The sequence below is a fragment of the Hipposideros armiger genome, unplaced genomic scaffold (genome assembly GCF_001890085.2).
Source record: "Hipposideros armiger isolate ML-2016 unplaced genomic scaffold, ASM189008v1 scaffold_134, whole genome shotgun sequence".
Classification (NCBI taxonomy): domain Eukaryota; kingdom Metazoa; phylum Chordata; class Mammalia; order Chiroptera; family Hipposideridae; genus Hipposideros; species Hipposideros armiger.
Window position 1 is genome coordinate 1,171,135 of NW_017731484.1, and position 6,505 is coordinate 1,177,639.

At 51.0% G+C, this 6,505-nt stretch overlaps 1 protein-coding gene across 6 annotated transcripts in view; it reads left to right on the forward strand.

Moving 5' to 3' along the window:
- Nucleotides 1-332: 332 nt before the first annotated feature.
- The window catches only part of ATP2B4 (ATPase plasma membrane Ca2+ transporting 4), a 92,991-nt gene continuing 86,818 nt past the window's right edge, over nt 333-6,505 (forward strand). For all 6 annotated transcript variants that reach the window (XM_019649679.1, XM_019649682.1, XM_019649677.1 and 3 more), the window contains exon 1: nt 333-757. The gene's annotated coding sequence lies outside the window, so the exon portion shown is untranslated. The remainder of the gene's footprint in view (nt 758-6,505) is intronic.

Here is a 6,505-nt window from a genome sequence, read left to right on the forward strand (position 1 = left end):
GAGTAACAGGTTGAGAGGCCAAAAAAGAGCTGCAGGAAGCTAACCGCCTCCAGAAGCTTCCTTTTTTCCCTCCACCCAGCAACGGTTGAATACTGCCACCCACATCCACTCCCCACCTCCACCCCCAACCCTACTTTCAACAAGTGAGAGCCTGGGCGGGGAGGAAACTCTGAGAGAAGAAAGGATTCCTCCCCTTCCTTTCTCCATTCCCCCTTAAGACGAACCAGGAAGAAGCCACAGATTGCCATCGGGCCACCTTAACAGTGGAGTGCTAGTCTGGCTTCTCGCCAAGTCCCACCTCCCTTCCACCTCTCGCTCCTCCCCTTTCTCCTCCCGCACTGCTGGGGAGAGCTGGTGAGCTGGAGTCTGGTCTAGTTGGCTCGAGCTGTTGCCATGACAAGCATTTTCTTAAGAAAGCTCTGCTGTTGAGACCATCCAAAGCTGGGGGTTGGAGAAGGCACGAACTTCCTGGGGTTACCATCCTTCTGAAGAAAGCAAGACCACAGACACCCGCCCAGCTCCTTTGCATTATTATCTTCCAGGAACCTGAGAGGTCCTTCCAACTGGGAGGGCCAGGGGGAGGAGACCCTACCCACTCCCTGGCGGTGGCAGAAAAGGCAGGAGATTAAAGCCAGATTCTTTAGCGTGACTGCCACACTGGGGAGACCAGTGGTGGTCACCCCCGCCCCACCCTGTCCATGGAAACCCGGAGGGAGCGTCCTGCTTGGAGAAGCCTGGATCTTTGCTAGAAAAAGAGGTAAGCTTGCAGAGAATGAATTGACTCGCGACTTGCAAACTTTGTTTATTTCTTTCCTCTCAATGGAGTCTAAAACTCCCGAATTTACTCTTCCTGGCATATTTCTTGTGACTGGGTTTGGTGTGTGTGTGTGTGTGTGCGCGCGCGGGCGCGCGCACACACACAGATTTGTCAAATACTGTATTCCTTTCCTAGACTCAGTTCTGAGAAACCGTATAATCAAACAAGTGACTGCTTTTCCTTTTCCTAGTTTTTGTTTTTCCTGGACCGTGGGGGTAGGAGAATGGAGTGACTGTCTTTTTCACACCCAAATTGAGCTTTTGGAAAATGCACCCCCCACCACCACCATCCGTTTCTGCCTTCCCCCTCCCCCTTGGCTTGGGAATGAGATGCCTAATGGAAAACTGTTGCAAAAATATTTTCCGCGTCTGTTCCCTTTCTCGAAAGCCCCAAAGAGAGATGGAAAAAAAAAAAAGAACCAAGTAAGAAATCTTCAACAAGAAGGAGGGGCTGCAGTGAAGGCTAGGAGAGGGGCTTACTGGGAGTTGGGTGGAGCTAGAAGTTGGGAGGTGAGGAAGGGGAATACACAAATTTATTTCTTTGGCTTTATAAAGAAACCTCAGCAGTTTCTCTCTGCCACTTGCAAAACATCCTCAGACATTCACGTCTATAATTAGCAGTGGAAAAAGCTGGGAGTTCCCTGTACTGCTGTTGTTTGAGTGTGAGCAGAGCGTCAAGAACCAACTGTATGAGTGCCTCTGAGGGCACCGCCCCATGTATCTCTGGTCCCAAATTGAAGAAAGAAGGGGTTAAGTTGGAAAGTTTGCAATTTCAAGGCTGTTGACTGCAGGGCTGGTGAATGTTTGGCTGTTGGGGTTGGCTGCAGGCATCTTTGGGAGTGTCCCTGAAGTCTTGGGGCTGAACAGGTAGAAGTTAAGGCTGTATTGTTTCTCCTGCCCTCCCTTCACACTTATGCTCACTCACATATTTGGCTCGCTCTTGGGGTGGAGGAAGCTGGCTGGCATCCTCTCCGGGACGAGTCCAGCCTCACACACTCCTCCATCACACTAAAGGACCAGAGCTCTCTCTTGCTGGGTATGGAGGATGCGGGCGGGGCCCGCCACATCCTGGAAGGGAGTGGGCACTCTGCTGGCCAGAGGCACCTTTCTCCTGGGCATTCCTGATGGACTTACAATAACTTGCATTGGCGAAGTCTGCGCGGGCTGGCCTGGTAAGGGGAATGTCAGATGAAGAAATAGGCGGGCCCTCAACTGACCGCTGGGGGGAGGGGAAGTATAATCCTATTCTACAGCGCCACCTCCTCCTCTGGGTGGAGATCCTCCTCTGTTAAGATCCTCCCCTCGCTCGTTGAGCCCCTCCCCAGAGCTGCTCCTTCCGACCTTCCTCTGTGGAGGTCTCCCTCCAGCCCCCTCAGCTGGGGCCCTCTTTACAAGGAAGAAGGAAAGAGACCAGGGTTCTCCTAGGCTGGGGCAGGCCATGGAGAGGGACCTAGGCGTCAGGAGGGACGGGCTGGAGGAAGGTTTAAGAGGGGGAAGGCAGGAAGAGGTGATGGCTCAGACAGCGAGCGGCTAGAGGCTCGGTGGTGGTGGCATGGGGAGCTGGCTCTGGGAGGTTGTCCTGGACCTGAGGCTGACACATCTGTAGGGGTCAGTCCAGGGGGAGAGGAAGCACCTGCCCTTTGCCCCAGCTAGTTTGGTTGGACGGATGGTAAAAGAGAGAGCTTAGAAACTGGAAAAAAGGAAGTAAATGACTTGGAGGAGAGCTTCAATGGGGCTGGGGAAGCAAAAGTAACCTGTTTTCATTTTGAGGTGTTGGATGGTTGACCTGACTGCACTCTAAGGCTAGACACGTTTTCCCTCCCTGCCGGTATTCTGATCTAGGAGGGAAATGAGACCTTTCGCAGTGGGCTAAGGGACCCAAGACAGGATCCTGCCCTTGTTCTGTAGGAAGGGGAGGGGGAGGATCCGTTTCTTGGCACTTGCGCGGGAGCCCCATCCTCCCTGCCACCATCTTGCGGAGGTACATCCTCTAAATCTCGCCGCTCCCCGCTTCCCACTTCCCACTTGGGGGTGCATCATTCCTGCAGTCCACCTTCCAATTTTCAGGGCTCTGACTAGGGATAGATTCTCGTAGGTTCGAGGAGGGTTCCCTATTTAGCGCGCACCCACACGCCTGCTCCGTTGGTCTGGAGCTGCGGGGTCGGTGGCTGCGGGGCTGGATCCGGACCGCAGCGAATCCGCGGCTCCTCTCCCCGCGGCTCTGCGCGGGCGCGCGCCGCCGCCCCTCCCCTAGCGCCTCATCTCCACGCCTGGCTCTGCCCTGGTCGGAGGGCTCTGAGCAGAAGATGCTCTGAACCGAGGAGGGGGGCCACGGTCCTTTCCCCTTCCATTGTCCACCTCCGCGGCCTGGGCTGAATTCAAGGTCAAGTCGAAAGATCACAGCTTTCTTAGCCCCGGCGGCTCCCGCACGTAACACAGTCCCTGAGACATTAAAAGGTGCTTGGACGATGTTTGTTGAGACGGAAGTGGCATTTTGGGGGGGAACCTGGGAATCAACCTCATTTGGGCTGATGCTGCCACAATAATAGTGGAAGGGAGCGGCTGAGTCAGATTTGTCAGATTTCTGTGGTCTTTGGATGTCAGAAGAAAGCCTGACATTCGAACGGGAGGGCACAGTGAGGGGCAAAAGTGGAGCAGTTAAGAGTTTGCCCAAGTGCTGGAAGAAGCAAGGTGGTGTGGGGAGGGGGTGAAGTCCCTGGGCAAGGGTATTGGGGCGCTTTACCTCCCCCTGCGCCCCCCACTCTCACAGACTGGATGGTAGCCCAGCACTAACCCAGCTGCCACCTGCAGCAATTCATACATTCCACAGGAAACTGCCTCTTATTCAAGAATTTAGAAAAATCTCAGTCCCCTGCCCCCCCCCCCCACCCCCGGCCTTTTCTCTCTTTTTCTATGCTCCTGGCCTTGGATCCAGCACCCAAAGACATGGATAAGCTCTGCCTGTCTAGGGCTTTCCATATCCACCTAGCTTTGGAGGGAGGAAAGGAAGGTGTTCGTTCTTGGTCCTCCGGACCTTAAGAAACATGTTTAGCTTAGATTGACCCAGGTGTTTGATTTGACCTTGAGGAGGAGTGCCCTCCCCTGGGCCTCACTGCCTTTCCTGGGGGGAATTCTTCCTGCCCTCTGACCTCTTCTCCCAAGCCTAGCTCTTAGACAGCCTCCCTTCCCAGCTCAGTTCCCTGCTCTTCAGACATGCATTGATTCCTGTCATCCCCAATTGATATTTGGTGGGTAGGTGTGAGCAGGAAGGAGGGATGAGAAAGACAAGAAGGACCTCTGGGCCACAAGCAGAACCCCTGGGCCCCGCCGTCAAACTGGAAAGACCTCCTTTTTCCACTCATTTTTTTCCCCTTTCTGTAGAACGGGTCATAGCAATAAAGTGGGCTCTGGGGCTGGAGTCCAAGAGGCTTGTGTGGAATGTTTTGTACTCGGCTTCCTTTCCCAGCATTTCTCTTTGTCTTCTCTTTCCTCTGTTCCCTTATATGAGCCATCCGTGTTCCACTGACTTATTTCCTCTGCACATGTTAAAACAGAAATGACAGGGAGTTTCGACTTCTGCCTCCACCCTATGCCAGTCTTCCGTGTTTAGCCCACGTGGGTGTGGGTTGAGGAGGAAAAATCTAGTTAGGACCAGAACCAAGGGCTCCCCGTCCAGGGAGTTGCTGTTGGAGGCAATTTGTGTTGGGAGGGATAGTGGAGAGGCCAAAGGAGAGAAAAGGGAGGTGAGAACGTAGGTGTCCTAATCTCTTTTGCCTCACCAGTTCCTCTCTGGTTGACGTGTTCAGCCTCATCACTTCCCTCTGCTCTGGTTTCCCAAGTGGAGTACAGACATCTCCAGGACAATTCAGGAAGATGAACTGGAATGGAATCAGCGAGACCCCTTTGCTCTTGCCTTCCTGCCAGATCACTAGGGCAGAGGGAGCTTGGGGTAGTGTTATTGGTGGGAGGTTAAGAACTCGCAGGTAGGCTGGGAAAACTCAGCTCAGAACACCTCATAGCAAGATCCGCTTAGATTGTAAAATCAATGCCAGGAGGGCAAACCAGCAGAACCCCTATGGAGGGGAGGTTAGCAATATCTAAAAAAACACCAACAAAATGTGTATTTACCCAGCAGTCCTACTTCTAGGAATTTATCCAGAAAATGCACATTCACAAATACAAAAAGACATACACACAAGGTGGTTCACTGAGGCATATTTGTAACAGGAAAGGAAATAATTGGCAACTACTGAATGCCTATCCTTAATAGACTGGTTGAATGAACAACAGTACATCCACATAATGGAGTACTATGTAGCCAAAAACAATGAGTGGGAGACCTGTGAACCTATATGATGTCATTTCTAGCATATGTTGTTGTTGTTTTTTTAAAGATTTTATTGGGGAATTAGGGAAGGGGAACAGCTTGGGGAATCAGGGAAGGGGAACAGACAAGTTGCTATCCTTTTGTTCTTCAGTCTAGTTGAGGAAGACGTCGCTTCACTGGCCCATGTTGGTACTATCATTGCGCTCTTCCCAGGTGAGGCAGATTGGTCACCGGCCACTGGACGGCCGCTCACGGTGGCTCTTGGCTGCTCACACTGGCTGCCGGCTGCTCATGCTGGCTGCCAGCCACTCACGGTAGCTTACAGCAGCTCAGGGCAGCCCCACTGCAGCCTACGCTGTCGCCGGCGACTCATGGCAGCCCAGCTCCAGGTCGAGCTGTTGTTCACCATCTTGGCTGTAGAGGGCGCAGCGTCACTGGCCCGCATGTGGGATCCAAACCGGGGCCCTGCTGCTCAGAGCTGGCATCCCAAGCCAACTCTTAACCAACGTGTCACTCAGCCGGCCCTCTAGGATATGTTATTAAATGAAAAAAGCACGATGCAAAAGAGTGTATGTAGTATACCACCTTTGGATTGAGAAAGCAGGAGAAATAAGAATATGTTTGCGCACACACACACACACACACACACACACACACACACACACGAAGGATAAACCAGAAATTAATTAAAATGTTTACCTGTAGGGGGTGGGTGGAAACAGAGTAGAGGACATAAGAATGAGAGGGCAATTTTACTGATTATACTTTTTCAGACAGTTTTGATTTTTGAACCAGATAAATATTTTACATATTCACAAATTAAATTAGATCCAAAAGAAAGAAAAAAAACCAAACCCTAAAGCCGACCACAACAGAAACAGTGACCCTAACTGTATATCAGTTTGATTACTCTGCAAAGAAAAGAATTCATTCAAGTAATTTTTAAATTTAATTTCCTGACTCCATATCCTTAGTGGAATGTATACTCTAAGGATAAAAAATAATTGGAAAACAATCTTGAACTTGACTCTGTTAAGTGTGTTATTGGTCATGGTATTGGTGTCACAAATTGGAAACTGTTTTTTGTTTATTGTAGGGATAGGTCAAATGAGTAACTGTTGATATTTCTGGAAATCTGGGCGTTTCACTATGGAAGAAGAGAGATAAAAATATAGAATGGGGAAAGGTGAGGAAGAACTCTGTGATTTTTTTTTTTCTTTAAAGATTTTTATTTGGGAATTGGGGGGATGGGAACAGTGCTGGGGAATTGGGGGAAGGGGAACAGACAAGTTGCTGTCGTTTTGTTATTAAGTCTAGTTGTGGAGGACGTTGCTTCACTGGCCCAAGTTGGCACCATCATTG